This window comes from Mirounga leonina, unplaced genomic scaffold (assembly GCF_011800145.1).
Source record: "Mirounga leonina isolate KUSES-001 unplaced genomic scaffold, KU_Mleo_1.0 Mir_268, whole genome shotgun sequence".
Classification (NCBI taxonomy): Eukaryota; Metazoa; Chordata; class Mammalia; order Carnivora; family Phocidae; genus Mirounga; species Mirounga leonina.
The window spans coordinates 6,798,501-6,820,749 of NW_023270649.1; the positions used below are offsets into that span (position 1 = coordinate 6,798,501).

Sequence of the window (22,249 nt, forward strand, 5' to 3'; positions counted from 1 at the left end):
CGCGCCGCCGCCGCCGCCGCGGGCCCGGGAGAGCGCCGAGCTGCCGCTGCCCGCCGGCTGGGAGGAGGCGCGCGACTACGACGGCCGCGTCTTCTACATCGACCACAACACGCGCCAGACGTCGTGGATCGACCCCCGCGACCGGTAAGGGCGGGGGCGCGGACCGGGGCCGGGATCCGGGCGCTCCATCCCTTGGGCTCTGGGAGGGGACCGAGGACGCCGGGAGGCCTCCGGGTCTGGGCGAAGATCGCGTGTCTTCGGGGCCCCGGCCACGATCCGGGCGCCCCACGCCCCTACCTTGGGGCCTTGGACGAGGATCGAGCGCCCCCTCTCCGGCCTCGAGCCCCCGGAGTGCGGAGCCCCGGCCGCCTCCCGGCCCCCGCTGCGGGGCCGACACAGTGACTTGGTTCCCTCACGTCACCCGCTGACCGGCGCCTGGAAGCTGGGCGCCTGGAATTTCCTCTCCCAGGGCTGACGGATGGCCCTCTTTTCCTTTTTCCGCCGCGGCCTCGCCCATCCCTCCCGGGCCTCAGCGGCCCACCGCCCCGGGCCCCGCGGTGGCCAGATGAGCTGTCATCTTGGAGCGTAAACGTGCGCTCCAGCTTCGTGGTGTGGGTTCCTTGTCTGGCGGGCTCAGCCTAGTTTCCATCCAAAGACTGGTGCCAGATGGGCCACTGCAGGGATTTCCAGTTCTTTTGGAGTTGGGAGAGCCTGCTCCCAGACTATGATGGTGGCTCTTTAGCGCCTTTTAAAAACTGAGTTAAAATTCTGATTGAAATAGCCTAGTGTACCGCAGCCAGAATGGAATATGATTAGACCCATATGCTTTTAGAGTAAACGAAAAACAAGAGTTGAATTTCAGGTTTCCTTTTTGTGCAAGATGTGAATAGGGCGCTAAGTTGTCTTATTATTCATGTGACTATATCCCATGGAGTAAAAAATGGAATCTTCTAGCACTACCAGATTGCATTTAATTAAGTTCGCGTAATGATGCTTTTCCTTAACTTTCTGTGTGATGGCTGGTTTCAGTGGTTCTGCTTTTTTGGAGAGATGCGTGTGTGTGTGTGTGTGTGTGTGTGTGTGTAATTGGGAATTCTGTTGAAACCAAGTGTTTCTAGTGGTTACCTGATATCTTGTCCTGTCGGGAGCAACTTATCCCTGCGCTGGGCCTGGGTTCCAGAAAGGAAATGCTGCAGGCTTCCCGGTGATTTTAAGACTTGAAAAGGCTCAGTGCGATGACATTGCTCCTGCCTCCTCCTTACCTGCACAGGAAAGGCGGCGCTGCATGGCCCTGGCGTTTGAAAATAAACTTTGGAGGAGGGAAGCTGTTGGATTATTGTTTGAAGGATCTCTCTGGGTTCAGATAGGGAAAAACAAAACAAAGCAAAATGATTGTGTTTCCCTGACATTCTCCCTGAACACAGCTAACTTCTGGACCCAGAAACTTAGATAAATCCTAGCAGTTTTATGAGTTAAAAAGATGCTTAGTTATTTTGAAAATCAGGTGAGATCATATAATAATTTTAACCAAAGGCTAGAGCCACAGCTGTTTGATCAAGCCTTGGATGGTTCTGGAATTGGTAGAACTGCTTGGAACGGAGCGCCCTTTTATGCTGTATGTCTGTTAAAAACCCAAACAACTGGAAAATGAACCAATTAAAAATCCTGTTTGGCTTAGAAAAGGCTAAGGCTCATTTTATGAGAGTAATATAAAACAGTTGTGGTTACATTGCAGTGGGGATTCAAGATGAAAAATATAAATGTGCAACTTTCCATTTTAATGGTATGACCCAGGACATAGGTGAGCAGACCCCACAGGAGTCAGCTTGTAGAATCTTCCTTTCTGTGTGTTTCGTACACGTTTCCTATGTTCTTTTTTCCAGAAATCCGTTTGTGTTACTGAATGACATTTTCACCCTTTTCAGACATCACTTGCGTTAGAGATTTTTTGAAAGTCCCGTTTCTAATGTTAAAGTATTGATAGAGTGAACAAAAGCGCATATTTTACATTTTTTATAAAGTAAAAACATGTGTATACTTTTATGGGACATTGTTTTTATAGTGAGTGAAAATTCAGTAGGGGACAGCTTGTACTTCAGCTCCCATAATACCTTGCCCGAAATATGTATGGAATGCTCAGCAAGCCACAAACATTTAAGTGGAGTCTACAGAAGGGTGTAAATGGCGAATGGTGTAATAGCCATTCTTCTTCCTCTTTCAAAACAGAACCTTGCCGATTTTTGTGGGTGACTGATTATCCTTTAAAGTTGTAACTGATTTTTATTATATGGAAAAAACTGTTTGTCGGAGCACATTTTCTCCATGTGCATCTGACAGTTAAAACCCTTTTGGAGTTGTGTTTAATTCACACAACTGGAAGACGGTGTTCAGGGACTTTCTCCAGCTTCCAGAGAACTGATAGGAGAGTGGCAAATAAATAAATAAATAAATAGGTTTGTAAAGAAAACGAAATTAGGAAGGACTAAATGAATGTAGTAGGTGAGGCGAAAATTGTTGCTGACTTAAACCATTATTTCATATACAATTTAGTAAAAGCTATAATAGCGTAAGGTATGCTCCTGTAAGCAAAGTAACTGAGGGCCAAGGGTTGTAAATAATCTCTTCTAGAGTTTTATTTATTTATTTATTTTCAAAGATTTTATTTATTTATTTGACGGAGAGAGGGAACACAAGCAGGGGGAGTGGGAGAGGGAGAAGCAGACCTCCTGCAGAGCAGAGAGCCTGATGTGGGGCTTGATCCCAGGATCCTGAGATCATGACCTGAGCCAAAGGCAGACGCTTAACGACTGAGCCACCCAGGTGCCCCTCTTATAGAGTTTTATAGTGATTCCATTCAATGTTGTGTTTAACAACATTTGATATTGGCAGCTCAGGGTGTGTTGGTGAATTACTGGAGTTGTAATTTCTTTCTCAGGTCACAGCCAAAAGATTGCAAGCCTAAGGAAATAATCTTTACAGATGTGGCTACAGATGTATAAAAAAATCTCAGCATTTTCAAAACAAAGTTTTTTTGGTTTGATTTTGAACCTGCCTTAGGCTTCAATTCACTATCTCTGCCGATCAGTACTGTCTGTATAATTTTCATAGTTTCCTGCGAATCGTACCCAAAGACCTTGTTAAAAAAATATAAAGTTGATTGTTTCTATGGCTGGTAGTTTCTTTGGGTGAGTCTTGTGTGGTTTCCATTAGTTACATGTATGTATTCTACGTATATTAATTCGGAGTTCAGTGACCACTCTATACAAAGATATTTGCTATTTAGGCAGAAAACATGGGAAGAACATATTCACCTCCTTTGGAAGAATTTAGTGCCTTTGACAGTTGTGTATGTGTGCGCTTCTTGTGCGATTGTGTTGATGTTACCCTGTAGATGGACTGAGTGATTGAAACTTCATGTTCTGCTTCTTGGAGCTCAGTTGAGATTACAATACTGGAAGGCCAGCCTCGAGCAGCTTAAGGATGGTGGACCATATCACATTTGAGATCAAAGCAGAATATAAATGGTCCTGATGATGGTGGACGGCCCAGATTATATCATGACATAAACTTTCAGGGACCCATTTGTTCTCGAGATGGGATTTGACCTCCAATTGGAGAAATTCTATGGTATATTAACATTCCTTTGAACAGGCTGTTGTTTTATGGAGAAAACAATCCATGGTTTGGGAATTTGCCAGGCCGGAGCCCCATATAACCGAGCCGGATGACATCATTGCCACCTTCTTGCGACCTTTATTTAGTATTAATTAATAGGAGGTTTACTATATTTACTCCACAGACTCTATTTCTGGATTGTACAAACTTTCTGATAAACAGACAATGATTTCTCCGTTTTTCATGTTTTAAAGATTATTGGTACTGTTTGTATGAACATGGGGGAGTGTCTTGCTTTTAAGGCCATAAGGGGTGGGCTCCTGGAAGAATCTTTGTCCATTTAGATGATAAACAATCATTTCTTGGTCTATTCTTGGCCTAGTATCTTTTTTTTTTTTTTTAAGAAAAGTGAATGGAAAAGTCATTTCTGAAAATAGATCCCGGATGTTTAGAAATCTCTGTTTCCTTTCCTCCCTTTTCACTCTGATTTTGGAAGTGGAAATAACGTGTTCCACCTTCTCTGGTAGGTTCTGCTTCAGGAACCCGCGGGTCGGGCATTAAATGTTAAAAGCCACCTGGAGAGCCTGGTGAGCTTCTTCTAGCCTAGGTCCTTTGGTAATGTTGGTTGCCTTTCCAATACATTCAGTAAAATTACTCTGATGGATTAAAGCACAGTTAAATTCTCCTGAATTCAGTAATTCCCATTTAAATCCAGTAAAATGAAGAAATATTTACAGAGATTGTTGGCCTCCTGTGTTCTCGAAGGTGGATGGAGACCCAGGTTTTCTGGGAGTTGGGAGACAGACATACAAAATGAAGACAGTGGTCACGAGGTGGTGATGGCTTCTGAGAAAAGGAGGGAGGGCTCATTTGAGTTGGGGTGGGGGGGTGTCTTCCATTGATTTCCTCTGTTGAGAGTTTCTCCTGGGCTTTCTGGGAGCTGGGGAGAAGGAGGAATGTGAAGAAAGTGCTGGAGGCAGGAAGTGCCCGAGGGCTGTTCGGAATCACTGAGGTCAGTTTCACTGAGCCAGCATCTTTGTGTGAGGGAGGTGAGACTTGGGCAAGACCACGCAGAGCTTGGAACCCTCAGCTTGGGAGTTGGAAGTGCTTGGACTGTCTTGTGCAAGCTCCTCATTTCGCAGTGCAGGCCACAGCTATGGGGACGTCCTGCTGGCAGTTGGAAGGACAGGGACTGGAGCGGAGTCTTCTGGCCGGGACCCGGTACTCTTTCTGGTATGCCCCTCAGCTGCCCAAACCCCACCCACTTTTAAGTATCCTGCCTCTGTGTATTTGTTCGTTCATTCATTCATTCATTCATTCATTCTTTCCATAACTGTTGCACAGCCTCTCCGTCCCAGGTGCTCCTCCAGGGTTCGGCTCCAGCGGCGAGCGCCAGCAGACAAGTCCCTGCCCCATGGGGCTTTCACACCTCGCTGTGGTGAGGGCATCTTCAAAGGGTGCTTGTGCAGCTGTGGAATGTCCAGTGTCTTCTAAATGGAGGGTCCTCTTTTTTATTTCTTTAAAGCTCAAGGGGCTAAGGAAACGAGAGGGAAGGAGAAAGGGAGCAGGTTAGGGCAGCCCCCAGACAGCAAGCCCTGCACTTGGGTGGGTGGGCCGGCCATCGTGCCAGGCTGGAGAGCTTCTGAGCGGCCGTGATGTATGAGCCTCGGCGCCACTGGGACACAGAGCCCTGCAAGGTGAGTCCGGCCTCTGCAGGCCGTGTGGAGCTCCGTCAGGACACCAGAGAGCCACCGGGCCGGATGAGCTCTTTCTGCCGCTAGGAGCCCTGTCCCACGGGAAGGCGGCCGTCTCCACCGTGGGGGAGGCCTCTGAGTGTATGGATCAACTGGATTCGCCCTGAAAATTATCCTCACTTAAAAAAAAATTGAGAGAAGATTTCCATAGCATGAAATGTACCATTTTAAAGTGCACAATGTCGTGGTTTTTAGTATATTCACAGGCTTGTGCCACCATCACCACTGTCTAATTCCAGAACTTTCCCGTCACCCCAGAAAGAAGCCCTAGAGCCATTAGCAGCCACTCCCCACCCCCCTCAGCCCCTGGCAACTGCTCGTGTGCTTTCTCTGTAGAGTTGCCTGTTCTAGACATTTCATCTAAGTGGCATCATACACTCCGTGGCCCCCTGTGTCTGGCTTATTTTGCTCAGCGTGATCTCTTCGTGGTCCGTCCGCGTCGCAGTGTAGATCAGTGCTCCGTGCCTTTTCATTGCCAAGTGCCGCTCCGCTGTGTGGCGAGGGCACGGTTTGGAAGCCGCCCCGACGTGCCCCCCTCGTCCAGGTGTTCCGTGCGGAGTAGAGGAAGCAGGCGTGGCTTGAGTTGCACTGTGTCCACTGCAGCTGTTCTCCTCCCAGAAACATGACCGTTCCCGTGTTTACAGTGACAGAATGTAAACACGGCCTCGTGTGGTCCGTGAGCGACCCGAGCTCTTGGGCGGCGCGGATCAGCTGTTGTCTGTTCTCATTCGCTTGCTGCTTGTTCTGGCTCCCCGATAGCTAGAGCCGGCCTCTCCCGGGCGCCAGGGCTCCCCCAGAGTCCCAGGGCCCTCCGCACGTGGTGCCCAGGGAGCCCCGCGTTTCAGGCTTCAGATTCTGTTCCCTAGCACGAGCCTCGAGTGGATTGCGCTTTCTGCAGAAGGTGTCACGACTCAGGACGGGGTTCCGATGTTGATCTGAGGTGGACGTTTGCCGTTCTGCCCCTGTGCTCGGCACTGCAGGCTTGTAACGGAGAGCTCTCGGTTGCGGACTGCCTGGGGACTGCTCCTCCGGGCCCCAGCGAACGTGTTTCCTTGCCCTTTCTCCCCAGGTGTCCGTTCATGCAGGGCAGTGTCCGTTGGCCTGGGACGCCCGGGCGAGCTAGCCCGTGAGGGCTTGGAATGGGGGAGCGCGGGGCTTTGTGGCCCGACGGGCCGTGCGGGGGCCTGGCCCCCCGAGAGCAGCGCGGGGCTGGCCTGGCTGCCGCTGCACACGTTTGCGCCCCGCCTCCAGTCTCTCTCGCCCAGAAATGGCCCTCACGCACACTGGCCCGCTTCTCAGAGAAAACGGACGTTTTTAAGGACGGCGGGATGCCGTCCTTCCGAAGCCTGTGCGACTTGTTTGTGAAGTAATGCACTTCTTATGACTGATCAATCAACTGACGGACGCAGCCGAAGCAGCGGGAAACTCCGTGCAAGTTCACGGTTTGGCATCATGGCAACTCTCGGTGCTCGCTTGGCGCTGGGCTCCCGTGCACAGCTGCCCTTTGAAATGTGCAGGTCCACAGGGACCTGGGGTGTTTTTTCTATGACACGGGGAGCCCGCTGAAGCATTCTTGCCACATGAGAAGGAAACAGTGCATGAATATGCAGAACACATGGAAATCCCCATCTGCCCCTTCCCAGAGGGAACCTCCCGTAACAGCTTGCTGTGTGTCCTTCTCGTCCCTTCTCTACTCTCTACCTAGATACATGTGCATAAAGCTGGACCTCTGTCTTGGGATTTTACATAAGTGGGATCATACTGTCAACTTGTTTTCCCCCGTGACTTGACACTTTCATTTAATATGTCTGGTTGCTCTTTCCACTATTGGAATATACAGATCTACCACCATTCTTGAAAATTTTTTTTTACTGAGGTCAATTTCACATAACAGAATTACTCCTTTTAAAGTGAGCGACTCCGTGGGGCGCCTGGGTGGCTCAGTGGTTAAGCGTCTGCCTTCGGCTCAGGTCATGGTCCCAGGGTCCCGGGATCCTGGGATCGAGCCCCACATCGGGCTCCCTGCTCTGCGGGGAGCCTGCTTCTCCCTCTTCCACTCCCCCTGCTTGTGTTTCCTCTCTCACTGTGTATCTCTGTCAAATAAATAAATAAATAAAATCTTTAACAAAAAAAAAAAGTGAGCGACTCCGTGGCGTTTAGTGGTCACAGTGTTGTGCACCCGCCCCCTCTGTCCAGTCCCAGAACATTCCTTCACCCCCGAAGGAAACCCCGTCCCCATGAAGCAGCCACTCCCCGTTTGCCCCTCCCCACAGCCCCTGGCCCCCCCACCCCCACCCCCCCAGGCCGCTTTCGCTCTCTCTGGCTTTGCCAATTCTGGGCGCTCCATCTAAATGGAATCGTGGGATATGTGGCCTTTTGTGGGGGGCTTCTTTCGTCTAGCCTAATGTTTTCGAGGTTCATCCCCGTTGTAGGGGTCTGGTTTTATGCTTCTGCTTTTGGTTTAATACAGGGACATTCCCTCACGTGATCGTAACCGAGGGCAGCTGTGTGAACTGTGCCCACGGGAGCAGCCAGCACACTCTAAGAAAAATCAATTGACCCTCCAGAAAAAGAGAGTTCAGCTTTTCGTTTGTTCCTTAACTTAGCCTTTGATTCGTTCCTTTGAGAAAGAGAGAAGTATAAAATCTTCCACATTTCTTTTTATCATTAGGGATGGGGAGCCAAAAAACTAACATGTAGTAAGACTTTTTAATAATATCTAGATGCTACGCCTGTGCCGAGTGCCATGGAGAATAACAAACAAACATCACCCAGCCCTTTTCCTCAAGGAGCTGCAAACGCCGCCGGGGAAGCAGAGAGAGCGTCTGCGGAGTAAGAAGCTAGTGCCCCAGTGGTTACCAGTGTGCTGCCCGTGGTGGTGGTGGTGGGGGGGCGGCGCGGCGGGGCAGCCCTCAGGCCAGAGACCGACGCCCCAGCCAAGCTCCTGCCCCCCCCACCCCGCGCCACGCAGCCGTGCAAGGCCCTGAATGTCCCTGTGCCTAGATTTTCTCACACAGATAAGGAGGATGACATACTTGTTAGTCGATGAACCAATGTTTCTGTGTAAAGTGTTTCCCGAGCATCATGGCTGGCCCTGGGAGATCCTAGGACAGGGTTGGCCATCAGTAGCCCATAGGCCGAACCCAGCCCACCGCCTGTTTTTATCCAGCCTGCAGGAGAAGAATGGGCTTTCCATTTTTAAGTGGCTGAAGAAGAATAAAAAGAAGAGTAGTGTTTTGTGAAATTCACATTTCAGTGTCCATGAATAAAGTTTTATTGGAGCTTAGGTCCACACGCTGTGGCTGCTTTCGAGCTATAACTGACTACAAGGACAGACTTAAGTTGCTGGACAGAGACTGTGTGGCCCACCAAGCTGAAAATATTACCGTCTGGCTCTTTACAGAAAATGTTTGCTGACCCCAGATCTTAGAATACAGGATTCATTAAGGTAACCGTTGGTCAGTGGGCGTGCAGGGGGTGGGGCACAGGGTAAGACCCGAAGACCCCAGTGGGAAGTCTAACCACCGAGAGGAAAGGGGCTCGGGATCATAAAAGCCAGCGGGGACGTTTTAGTCAAGGAACCCCTCCATAGAAACGTCTTCAAAAAGGATGTTGTATCTGTTGTAAGACAACCAGGGATAGTTAGGTTAGATCATTTAAATAATATGTAAATTAAGACTAAGGAGGCAGGAAAATAACCACATTTAGAAAGATTTTCATTAGGGGCACCTGGGTGGCTCAGTCAGCTAAGCATCCGACTCTTCGTTTCAGCTCAGGTCATGATCTCGGGGCCGTGAGATTGAGCCCCGTGTTGGGGAGCCTGCTTAAGATTCTCTCTCCCTCTCCCTCTGCCCCCACCCCCAGTGCTCTCTCTCTGTTTCTCTCTCCTTATGGAAAAAAAAGAAAAAAGATTTTCATTAAAAATACACATTTAATTCTGGGGATCTAGTGTACAGCATTGTGATTATAGTTAACAGTACTGTGTTGTATCCTCAAATTGCTAAGAGAGTAGATCTTAAATATTGTCAGCACAAAAAGAAAATGGTAAATATGTAATGTGATAGAGGTGTTAGCTAATGCTGTGGTGATCATCATATTGCAATATAAGTATCAAATTGTCATATTGTATACCTTAAACTTACACAATATTATATGTCAATTATATCTCAGTAGAGCTGGAAAGAATACACAGTTAAAAAGCTAAGGTTTAGGGGGGCACCTGGGTGGCTCAGTTGGTTAATCCTCTGCCTTGGGCTCAAGTCATGATCCCAGGTCCTGGGATTGAGCCCCAGGGAGCCCGCTTCTCTGTCTCCCTTTGCCCCCTCCCCTGCTTGTGTTCCCCCTCTCTCTTTCAAATAAATAAATAAAATCTAAAAAAAAAAAAAAAAGCTAAGGCTTAAAGGTACAAGAAGCTTTAGTTCCTGGGAGAATTTGAGTAAGGGACTCGTTCTTTTGTGCTCCTGGGTAAATGCTCCCCCCCGACCTGTACTTTATGAACTTCAGTGGGCTTTAAAGGCCCATTAAGGGAATTGTATGTGTGCACATACGTGCCTGCTCAGAACATGCAGATGGAAAGAAGAAATCCAGCTGTTCCCTACCCTTCCACATCCCCCTTCGCAGACCTGGAGGTGCAGAAAAGACCCTCTGGGACCCGTGTTACAGGGAGAACCCTTTATTAGCCCGTTCCTTGTCAGAACAAACTGAGAGGCAATCAAACCCCAAACCACCATATGATTCCAGGCAACACAACACACAGAAGGAAATTGGTATGATTCTGTTTATATAGCGTTTTTAAAATAATGTTAGATGGAGAACAGATCAGTAGTTGCCAAGGGTTAGGGATGGGGGGCAGGGGTAGATGTGGCTCTAAAAGTCACTCGAGGGAGGCTTGTTAGTGGGATATTCCTAGATCTTGATTGTGGTTATGGAAGCTACAAATGTGATGAAACGGCCTGGAACTAGTACATAGTATGTACAGCCGCTCACGCACACGCGGGAACTCCGAGGAAGCTGTGTGGAGTATACCAGTGTCAGTTACCTGGTCGGGCTTTGTGCTGTGGTTATTATGCCAGATGTGACCCTGGGGGGAGACTGGGTGGGGGACACTCCCCATACATTTCTTGGCAACTTTCTGTGCATCTATGATTGTTTCAAAATAAAAAGTTAAAAAAGAAAAAAAAAAAAAGAAATCAGAGAATGAAGGGACCAAGCAGTTACAGTTTTTTTTTTTTTAATTTAAACCATTTCCTTTCCTTTGACTTACTTAGATTTTACTCTGCTTTTTCTGCGCAGTACCGAGCACATTGTGGGTCCTCAATAAATGTTGAATGCAATTATGCATGTAGAAACAGGTTTTACGTATTTGTGTATTTCTGTATTTCACTTCGTTTTTCTCATATATTCTAGAGTTCTCAAGAGCGGTCCTCTTTGTCAGCTTCAGAGCCCACATTTTGTTGGCGTGGCCACCCTTGTCTTGACTCAGGGGATGTGACCCCCTCTGCAGCTCCTGGCGAAGTCCTGCTTGCTCAAAGCCAGTGGGTCTCACCTAGGAGTGATTCTGTCCCCCTCTCCCCCACCCCCCACCCTGGGGCCATTTGGCAATGTCTGGTGACATTTTTGATTGTCATAACTGGGGGTTGGGGATGGGGTGCAACTGGCATTTAGGAGGTAGAGGCCAGGAATGCTGTTAAATGTCCTACCATGCATAGGACAGCCCCCGCCACAATGAACGGTGCTTTGGCCCCAGATACCAGCGGCGTCTAAGGCCGCTCTGAGCCTGTCCTAGAGCAGCTAGGCCTGCGGTTGGCTGGGGCAAGAGCACACAGCCCAGAGCTGTGCAGTGAGCACAGGGGGAGGTGTGGGACAGGCATAGTCGAGGACAAGGCCCTTTGTTCCCATGGACCTACATGGAAGGAACTCCTCTCCCTGCTGATTGATGTCCTGTCTCCACCCAAATTCAGAGCTGCCACAAAACCCAGGAGGGAGCTGGCTGAGAAGCTGAGGGTGGCAGAGGGGAGAGGCCGCATCCTTGGTAAGGTGGGTGGTGGCTGACTGAAGGTTCTAGAGCTACTTGCCTGCAGCACCTTTTCTTATATGAAATGTGAAATGGCAACGTCTACTTATCCTTCAGAGCTGGTCAAACTGCGGTTTCTGTTATTTGCAACCAGCCGAGGTGTCATCACTCATGTGTTGCTTCCATGTAGCTTCCATCACCCACGTTCTGATTGTTGGGGCTGTAGGCCGCCCCCAGACAGCTGTGCCATCGTTCAGTAAATAGTCCTCTGTTTCTTTTTTTTTTTTAAGATTTTATTTATTTATTTGAGAGAGAGAATGAGATAGAGCATGAGAGAGGGGAGGGCCAGAGGGAGAAGCAGACTCCCCGCCGAGCAGGGAGCCCGATGCGGGACTCGATCCAGGGACTCCAGGATCATGACCTGAGCCGAAGGCAGTCGCTTAACCAACTGAGCCACCCAGGCGCCCAATAGTCCTCTGTTTCTGACCAGTTAGATTGCCTCTTGATATTTACCATTATACGAATGCTGTAATTAGAGTGCTGCTTATGTGCGGTTGTTTTCTCTGCCGTGCTGTTTTTTCCACGTTTGCTTCAGGAGATCGTCATAGGCATGGGATGAATGCAAACCAGTGGTTGGTTGGTTGGTTTTAATACACATCTATTTCGGAATGTTTTAGAATTACAGAAAAGCTGTGAAGGTAAGACAGGTTTCCCCCATTGTTAACATCTTATTTCACCATAGTATATTTGTCAACGCTAAGAAGCCAGTTTTGTTCTGTTACTAGAACTCCAGACATTATTTGGGTTATACCAGTTTTTCCACTAATGTCTTTTTTCTGTTCCAGGAGTTCTTAGAACTGTTGAGTTGTTGGTATTTGTATAGCTCAAACCTAATATTTTTAAGTTTCTCCTGTATCTCTCTTTTGTGGGTATTCATTTATCTTTCGTGCATTTGACAGACTTGTTAGAAGTGCTCTGAGGCTTCATTTCATTTAGGCTAGTCACGTCATATGGCATTCATTGAACAGTGATTTGTGGAGAACGTTCTATGCTTTCTCCAGCTCTTCCCCAGCCTCACACCCATCCCAGCATTAAACTGTGGTGTGCAGGCACTGCAGTCCCCGAGTACTGGCTAGATTTCACATGAAAAGGGAAGGGGTAGATGAACCTCAAAGACACACAAGACAACATAATGTCCCCCAAAGGCAAATCCATAGAGCTCGAAAGTAGATTACTGGTTGCCTGGGGCCGGAGGTAGGAAAAGGGAGTGACTGCCAGTGGGCACCAGGGATGTTACTGTGGTGATGGGAATGTTCTTAAACTGGATTATGTTTTGTACAACTTGGTAAATTTACTAAAAATTACTGAATTGTACACATAAAAGGGGAGGATTTTATGGTATGCAGATTATACCGCAATAAAATTGTCTTATTTATTTACTTTTAAAAGATTTGTTCATTTATTTTAGAGAGGGAGTGAGTGCGTGAGCAGGGTGCAGGGGAGAGGGAGAGAAAGAATCCTCAAGTAGAGTCCCCGCTGGGTGCGGAGCCCGATATGAGCTCCATCCCAGGACCCGGAGATCATGACCTGAGCCCAGATCAAGAGCCAGACGTTCAAATGACTGAGCCACCCAGGTGCCCCCTCAGTAGAATTGTTTTAAAAAAAATCTTTTAAAGTGAACCTGTTTTTACATTCAAGTGGTTACTTTGCTTTGGTGGTTGGACAGACCAGGCTATGTAGGTTAGACTTGGCAGCCTCTAACCGTGCAAAAGGCTTCTGGGCTCCTCAGAATGTCCATGCAATATAATATTGTATGTCAACTATACTTCCATTAAAAATAAAAAAAGCTTTGGGCGCCTGGGTGGCTCAGTCAGTTAAGCGTCTGCCTTTGGCTCAGGTTATGATCTCAGGGTCCTGGGGTCGAGCCCCGTGTCGGGCTCCCTGCTCAGCGGGGAGCCTGCATCCCCCTCTCCCTCTGCCTGCCGCTCCCCCTGCTTGTGCTCTCGCTCTCTCTGTCAAATAAATAAATAAAATCTTAAAATAAAATAAAATTTAAAAAGCTTGGAGCGCCTGGGTGGCTCAGTTGGTTAAGGGAATTTATCTTCTAGCACTGCTATTTGTTTTAGAATAGCTGATGTGATACCTGATGATGTGGCAGTGTTTGGAGTAAAATGAAGTTTGTGGCTAAAGGACCAGTTGATACTTGGGCCTTTAAATATCAGCATTCTTATCTTTCACACAGTTTTTTTTTTTTTTAAAGATTTTTATTTATTTGACAGAGACACAGCGATAGAGGGAACACAAGCAGGGGGAGAAGGAGAGGGAGAAGCAGGCCTCCCACCGAGCAGGGAGCCCGATGTGGGGCTCGATCCCAGGATCCTGAGATCATGACCCGAGCCGAAGGCAGACGCTTAACGACTGAGCCACCCAGGCGCCCCACTTTCACACATTTTTGGAAGAACTTCTTAAAATTGTAGTACATGCTTTTCATTTCTTATATATATATATATTTTTTTTTAATTTATTTATTTGACAGAGAGAGAGACAGAGAGAGAGCACAAGCAGGGGGAGGGGCAGAGGGAGAGGGAGAAGCAGGCTCCCTGCAGAGCAGGGAGCCCGATGCGGAACTCAATCCCAGGACCCTGGGATCATGACCTGAGCCGAAGGCAGACGCTTAACCGACTGAGCCACCCAGGCGCCCCTCGTTTCTTAGATATATTAAAACGTGACATTTTCTTGATAGGGTTTGGATGGGTGAACAGGGGCATTGGTATGTCCCGGAATGTACCACTGACCATAGGGACCGCCCAAGTGTGGTGAGCCCCAACTTTAGCCATAGACGGTCTTGAGTCTGACTCCTGGCTCTGCCATTGGATATGTGCCCTAAGGCAGTATTTGGGCCCTCTGAGCCTCAGTTTCCTCTTCCATAAAATGGGGGCACTTGGATCAATGTCTAGTGCATAATAGACACATTTTAATTGTTTTTTGTGATCATATTAGTCATTCCGCATTGTGTCTTCAGTATCTTTTTTCTTTGGCCTAGCAAACTTTCCTCCCTCCGTCATATCACTTCTGCTTCTGAGTTGCGTCGTTATTTTCCTCGTAGCTCTGTGGCCCTGGGGGCCCACCAGTGTACAGACGGGCGGTCAGAGGTTATCATACCTATTTTTCCTCTCTGCTTGCAGCTGTTCTTTGCCTTCTCTTGGTTTTGTGGCTGGGTAAGTGAAGTTGCTGGAAATGAAATGTTACCGAAGATAATTAACAGATTAGAGCAGAGCCATCAAACTTTTTTGGTAAAGGGCTAGAGAAGAAATAGTTTCGGCTTTCCAGGCCACGGGGCGTCTGTTGCAACCATTCAGCTCTGCTGTTGTGGCTCAGAAGCAGCCAGAGACAGTCCCGAAGTGTGGACCATGGGCCCTACTTGGCCAATCCGAGAATGACGTCATGCTTGTTTGTGTACTGTGTTAACACACCCAGAGCTTTCTCATGTTTAACTTTCATTATTGTCACGTTAGCTTAGATACAAATCTGAGGGGCGCCTGGGTGGCTCGGTCGTTAAGCGGCTGCCTTCGGCTCAGGTCATGATCCCGGGGTCCTGGGATCGAGCCCCGCATCGGGCTCCCTGCTCAGCGGGAAGCCTGCTTCTCCCTCTCCCACTCCCCCTGCTTGTGTTCCCGCTCTCACTGTGTCTCTCTCTGTCAGATACGAATCTGAAAATACCCCAAATATGTACAGAATTATTCATTTCCAGGTTTTGGTATCATCTGGTTCTGGAACTTGGTATTCGTAGCACTCAGGGATGTCGGAGACTCTGAAATAATTCACATCATATGATCAGACCTCGTTCCGTAGTTAATGTTGGATACTTAATATTGGACAGGTATTAAGAATAGGTGAAGTTGATTCAAGGTCAAGATGTTCAGCTACACCTTCTCAGCAACTTTGTGCAATATCTACAAGACAGTTTTCGTATGTGTATTAATAGCTTTTGGCTGTACATTGAACGGATGAACTTAGTTTTGGGATAATTTTAAGTTTACCCAAACCACTGTGCTGTTTGGGCCTTGGAAGGGCTTCTCAGAACACGGGTCCACGTCCATCCCAGCGCCTCGGGAAAGTTCTCACTCTTGCGGGGCTCACATGCCAGTGGGGGGAGACGGGAAAGGGGGTGAAATGGGGTTAGAGGGAGGCAGTGAAAAACAATTAACAGTCATTTCAACAGTTAGCGTAGATATTTTCCTAGCAGCATGTGGCCAAAGCTGTAAAAGATATTTCCACCCTCACTTAGATTCACCAGCTCCACTAAAACAAGGGTTGTCAGCGAGGGGCGGTTTTGTCCTCCAGGGGTCATGTGACAATGTCCGGAGGCAGGGGCGGTCGTGCCCGCACGTAGCGGGTGGAGGCCGGGCCGCTGCTCAGCATCCCACCGTGCACGGGGCAGGGCACCACAAAGAATGATCGGGCCCATGTGTCAGCCGCGCCGAGGCTGGGAACCTGCCCCGGGGGCACACAGATAAAGCATCCCCCCGTGGGGCTCACGTTGCAGTGTTCTAGGAAATGACACATTGGTGCTCACTCTGGGCAACGTGGCCAGGCAGGGTGGCGAGTTTGTAGGGGCTGCCAGGGGAGGCCTCGCTGTTAAGGTGAGGAGGTGAGGAGGGAGCCCGAGGTGTCTGGGGGCTGAGGCTTTCGCGGAGAAGGAAGCGCAGGTGCTGAGGCTCCTGGGGACGGGGGAGAGTGGTTGGCGCGAGGTGGCTCCTGCCGTGTTTAAGGGCACACAGAGGTGCCCCATTGCGGGGACTCTGCCTGGGACTCTGAGCAGGTCAGGGAGCCTTCTGTTGGGGACACTTACCATTTTATTGGGGTCTCTCTGACTGCCGTGAGGGGACTGAGAGGGAGGGAGCTGAAGCAAGAAGACTGGGCGGGAGATGGGGGCTGAGACTGAGAGGTCGCGGTGGGCGTGCTCCCAGACCTAGGCATGGTTTCTTTCTTTTTTTTTTTTTTTAAGATTTTCTATTATTTATTTGAGAGAGAGAATGAGAGAGAGAGCATGAGAGGGGGGAGGGTCCGAGGGAGAAGCAGACTCCCTGCCGAGCAGGGAGCCCGATGCGGGACTCATCCCGGGACTCCAGGATCGTGACCTGAGCCGAAGGCAGTCGCCCAACCGACTGAGCCACCCAGGCGCCCCTAGGCATGGTTTCTTAAGGACCTGGACCCCGTGTTGGCAGTGGCCCGTCTGCTTCACCCTTGCAGGCTTGGAGGAGCGGGGTTCAGCCAGAACGGAGAGTGTGGCTGTCATGTTTGGATCAGCACAAAGGAGCTGGGCCTTTTGCCTGTGCTGTTCCTCAGCTTTGCTCCTGGTGCCTACGAGGAATTCTGTGGAACGGGAAATGTTGTGCAGCAGATGTATTTTGTTCTTGTTATTTTAGCAGTTGAGCTGTGTGGGGACTTAAAGAGTATGTCTTTAGAGAAGATTTATATATGCTTTTGGAATGCCCATTTCATGTTCCAAATTCTTGTGTTGAGAACCTGATGTTTTATTATTCAAAAAAAGTGGCGGGTAGTTGCTTTCTAATGGTTGGATGGTTTGGGATCTAAAATGGTAAGATACGAGCCTGTGGTGGCCAACTCTGCAGAGTTTTTTCCCGTTGTGACTTTTCTCTAGAAGCACTGTGATGCCATTTTGTTTGCCACATGTAGGCTGCTTCAGAAGGCGTCTCACGTAGATTATTCTGTGATTGATCTGGCCCAGGTTAACCCAAGATTGTCATCTCCTTAATCTCAGCATTAAAAGCCGAGACATCAGAAACCAAACCCTCCCTCCTCCAGTATCATAAACCTCCCAAATGTCACCATGCAGATGGCATATTGACAAAAATGTCGAGGATTACCAAGAATAGCTTCTTGCATTCACATGTGTATCTAGGGGAGAAGGACAGAGCAGCATTTCCATTTTAAGTGCCACCGCAGTGGTCAGAACCAATAATTCCTCTTCGAGCAACTCTCAACACTCAGCTCTGTCTTGGAGCTTTCGACATACTTACTTTTAATTTTTAAATACAAACTTGTGTATTTATTATGCCTTTAAAATTATGAATATTTTTCTTATGCCATATATCACCCAGCTCCTTTAAAAATACAAATCGCTCTAAAGTTTGATATAGACATGTAACTGATAAAACACACGATTTCCCTGAGTCATTGTCAGCATCTCAGTCTGAAATCTAGTGCCAGCTCAGTAAGTATTTGGGATCCAAATTCTGTGTTTCCTTCAGATGGGCTGATTTTTATCTTGTGTAAAGTGGAGAAACCTGTCACTTTTTTGCCATCTGTTTTGGGGTGCTTGGTAGCCACATTTTCATTGGTTGGAGTGGCTGTCATCCCTTTTTTGCACCAGTGAAAATACCAACCTGGCATGCCACTTTGGGGACAAAGGCTGTTTTTGTCATTTTCAGGGTTATAAAACCATGTGGATTAATCCCAGCCAGGTGGTGGGGAAAGGGGCAAGAGCTAAGCTGGTTCTCCTACCTCCCTGAACTGCGAGATCAGTTCCTGGAACACTCTCCAAACTCATAGTAGTTCAAAGACAACTTGGATTGCACAGGAGCTAGTCAGTGTCGCCCGTGAGCTCTTCAGTGATGGCGCCTCTTAGTCTTTCCTCTTTTTCCCATTTTTTTTTAAGATCTTATTTATTTATTTGAGAGAGAGAGAGAGAGAGTGAGTGGGGGGAGGAGCAGAGAGAGAGGAACAAGCAGATTCTGCACTGAGCTCGGAGCCCGACACGGGGCTCGATCCCATGACCCTGAGATCATGACCTGAGCCGAAATCAAGAGTCAGATACTTAACTGACTGAGCCACCCAGGCACCCCTCCCGCGGTCTTCTTTATGTTTCACTGGTGTTTGGTTGCTTTACCTCTCCACCCAGAGTTGAAGAAGGTGCTTTGGCGCATTCCAAACTACGAAAATAAACAAAAAATCGAAAATTTTCCATGAAGCCGACCAATGACATAATGGTACCACAGGCATATGAGTTACTGGAATTGGTTTTATAAAGCAGTTGGCTGGTCATGTTTTCATGTTTGCAAAGCTGGGAGGTGTAAGAAGTGGTTGGATTTTTTTTCTCACCAAAAAGGTAGCCCTACAGTAAAGTTGATACATTCTTGTATTTAATGAATGGATTTCAAAGAAACTGAAGTGAAGTTCTTTTTTCCTCCTGTGCAAGTAAAGGTGAGACAGAAGTGTGACCTTCAGGCCATCGCTCTTTTGATAATTAGGTCTTGCACTTGCTAGAAAGATAGGATCAAAGTCGGAACTCTCCAGAAGCAAGGAAAAGAAAGTGCTGGAGAAAGTGTCAGTTGCAGTGCAGTTTCTTTATAAAGGAGCAAATGAATACTCTGTGCAGTGGTCCCTCATGGTAAGTACCCCCACGCTAGTGGAGTTGTGTAATAAAACAGTGTCTCACCATCTCCGATCCGTATTAGTAAAACGAGCTTTCTGAAATACCTACACTGCACAGGACTGGAGCAACCTAGGCATCGTTCTGTTTCCAGGCGGCTCCTCAGGTTTCCTCCGGAATCTCAGACTGCGTGTTGCCATCGACAGTCAGGGGGCCGTGTCCTTTTCTGGCAGGCGCCATCTCCAGCCACGGATGGTTAGCCGGCTCAGGGTGAGAGCAGTCTTTCGTGGGGCTGGCCCAGGCCGCAGCTTCAGGCTCTCCTACCCCCTTGGGTCTTAGTTGCTTCCCAAGAGCGCCGTTAACATTTGCCCTTACTTCGTGTTCATAATGAGCACACCATGCTCCGTGCTTATCGAGGACACCTCTCCTGTTTGCGTTCGTCTACGCAGACTAAACTCTGGGTCCTCCCATCGTTCTGGGGGCCTGGTTTTGAATCCACACATGGTCCTGGTTATGTTGCTCTCGAGTGCCTCGTAGCTGTGATTTTGTCACCGCTTTTTATTTCCAAGTGTTATATATCTATTTATATTTCAAAAAATGCATTGATTTTATTTTTTTTCCAGAGGGATGGAGGGACAGCATGTCATACTCTTTACCCATGATGAGTGTAACATCAGGTAAAACCCTGCGGTCTTAGCCACAGAAATTCTCTCATTTCTGTGTTAATTTAGAGTTGTACATATACATATCCAGTGTCCTAACCTGGTGCTTTGCTTTTTTTTTTTTTTTTTAAAGATTTTATTTATTTGACAGAGACACAGTGAGAGAGGGAACACAAGCAGGGGGGAATGGAAGAGGGAGAAGCAGGCTTCCTGCCGAGCAGAGAGCCCGATGCGGGGCTCGATCCCAGGACCCTGGGATCATGACCTGAGCTGAAGGTAGACGCTTAACGACTGAGCCACCCAGGCGCCCCCCCTTAGGAGATTCTGATCAGCAGGGCCCAGGAAGCCCCGTTACCCATTTTTCTCCCATTTTGAAAGACTGAGGTAAAATTCACATAACATGAAATTAACCATTAACCATTTTAAATGGTTAAGTCTGTGGCATTTAGTACATTCACAGTGTTGTGCAACCACTATATCTATCTAGTTCCAAGATATTTTCACCACCAAAAAGAAAACCTTGTACCCATTAAGCAGTCACTCCCTATTCCTCCCTCCTTTCTGGCTGCTTTCTGCCTCTATTGTTTGCCGATTCTGGCCATTGCATAGAAATGGGATCACAGAATATATGGTCTTCGGCGTCTAGCGGGCTGTTTTCAGGTGCATCCGTTTTGTAGCACGTGTGGGGGCTTCGTTTCTTTTTATGGCCACGTACCATTTCACTGTATGGAAGGAGCACATCGCGTCTGTCCCTTCATTCGAGGATGGACATTTGAGTTGTTTCCACCGTTTGGCTGTTGTGAATAGGGCTGCTGTGAACACACACTACACGTATCTGTTTGAACGCCTGCTTTCAGTATCGTTGATCACGTACCTGGGATTGGATTTGCTGGGTCGTATGGTAATTCTGTGTTTAACTTTCTGAGGAGCCACCGAACCATTTTCCATTCCTACCAGCAGTGTAGGAGGGTTCCGGTGTCTCCACGTCCACTTCAGTTCTTGTTGTTTTCTGTTTTTTGTTTGCTTTTTTAAAAAATGGCCATCCTGGTGGGGGGTGGGAATGCAGTGGTATCTATTGTGTTTTGTTTGTTTTTTTTTAAGATTTTATTTATTTATTTGACAGAGAGCACAAGCAGGGGGAGTGGCAGGCAGAGAGAGAGGGAGATGCAGACTCCCTGCTGAGTAGGGAGCCGGATGCGATGAGGGCTCGGGGCTCGATCCCAGGACCCCGGGATCATGACCTGAGCGGAAGGCAGCCACTTAACCGGCTGAGCCACCCAGGCGCCCCCTAGTGTGGTTTTGATGTGCATTTACGTGATGATTAATGATAGTATCTTTTCATGTGCTTGTTGGCCATTTGTATACCTTGGAGAAATATCTATTCAAGCCTCTTGCCTGTTTTTACATTGGGTTGTTTGCCTTTTTGTTGTTAAATTTGACAATTTGGGGGCGCCTGGGTGGCTCAGTTGGTTGGGCAACTGCCTTCGGCTCAGGTCATGATCCTGGAGTCCCGGGATCGAGTCCCACATCGGGCTCCCTGCTCGGCGAGGAGCCTGCTTCTCCCTCTGACCCTCCCCACTCTCATGTACTCTCTCTCATTCTCGCTCTCTCAAATAAATAAATTAAATCTTTAAAAAAAAAAAATTTGACAATTTGTTTCTACATTCTGGATACTGGACCCTTAGCAGACATGACAATTTGCAACTGGTGTCCATTTTTTCTTAAAAGTTCTGGTGGGTTTGATTAGCAGCCATGCTCGAGAACCACAGATCTGGACCAGTGATTCTTGAGGCGTCCTACAAGATACCAAGAAAGCTTTCTAAAAACCAACAAACAAAACCCCTCCAAAATGCAGACCCCTTCCCTCAAGCTACCCTGGGGTTCTGATAAGCTCCTCCTCCCCAAAAAACAAATAACTACATGACAAAGCAATAGTTAGAGGTGACTGATGACCTGACCAAATGGACAGGTGTCATTAAAACAGAGAATCCAGCAGTTCCATAGAGAATCAGCCAGCATCAGCTCCCTGCTCCCCCTTCTCCAGAATGTTCTGTGTAGGGCATTTGTTAAATGTGTAGTAGGCTGCCCTTCATCATGCTCAAGCACGTTGCAGGATGGCCTGGCCCTCCTGAAGTACCAGCACCAAGACTTGCCATGTTGTTTGGCCTCTCAGGAGGTTACATTTCGTCTGCCTGTTTCTTCTGTGCCAGGGGGCAGGGCACCTCAGCATTTGCATGTAGGCCGTGGAGCTGGGCACTTAGTATTTCTTTTCAGTTTCTTCTGATGGACAGAGGACTGTTGGTGCTTCCTTGAAACATCCTTTTAATCATATTAATGTGGAATGTTGTTTCCACTCTAAAGGAATACACTATCCATCCGTCTTCCCCTTACCTTGTGTACCCTTAATTCCAAAGGATGGCTGGAGGCTTGGCTCAAAACCGAGAAGGTGTGATGGTTCTGGGCCAGTTGGTGGAACTTTCTAGTGAAAGAAGTTCTCATCTGATCTGATAGGAAGCTGGGCGTGGGTGGAGAGGGCAGGACCCCCAGGGCTCTGCTTCATAGGAATCTCTTTTTTTTTTTTTTAAATTTTTTTTTTTTTTAAGCTTTTATTTATTTGCGAGAGAGAGAATGAGAGACAGAGAGCATGAGAGGGAGGAGGGTCAGAGAGAGAAGCAGACCCCCTGCCGAGCAGGGAGCCCGATGCGGGACTCGATCCCTGGACTCCGGGATCATGACCTGAGCCGAAGGCAGTCGCTTAACCAACTGAGCCACCCAGGCGTCCCGGAATCTCTTTTTTTTTTTTTTTTTT

General features: G+C 48.1%; 1 protein-coding gene across 1 annotated transcript in view; it reads left to right on the top strand.

The window, feature by feature from the left end:
• Positions 1–9: 9 nt before the first annotated feature.
• WWC3 (WWC family member 3) overlaps positions 10–22,249 on the top strand; it is a 116,268-nt gene continuing 94,028 nt past the window's right edge. The window contains exon 1 of the mRNA XM_035029685.1: positions 10–144. The gene's annotated coding sequence lies outside the window, so the exon portion shown is untranslated. The remainder of the gene's footprint in view (positions 145–22,249) is intronic.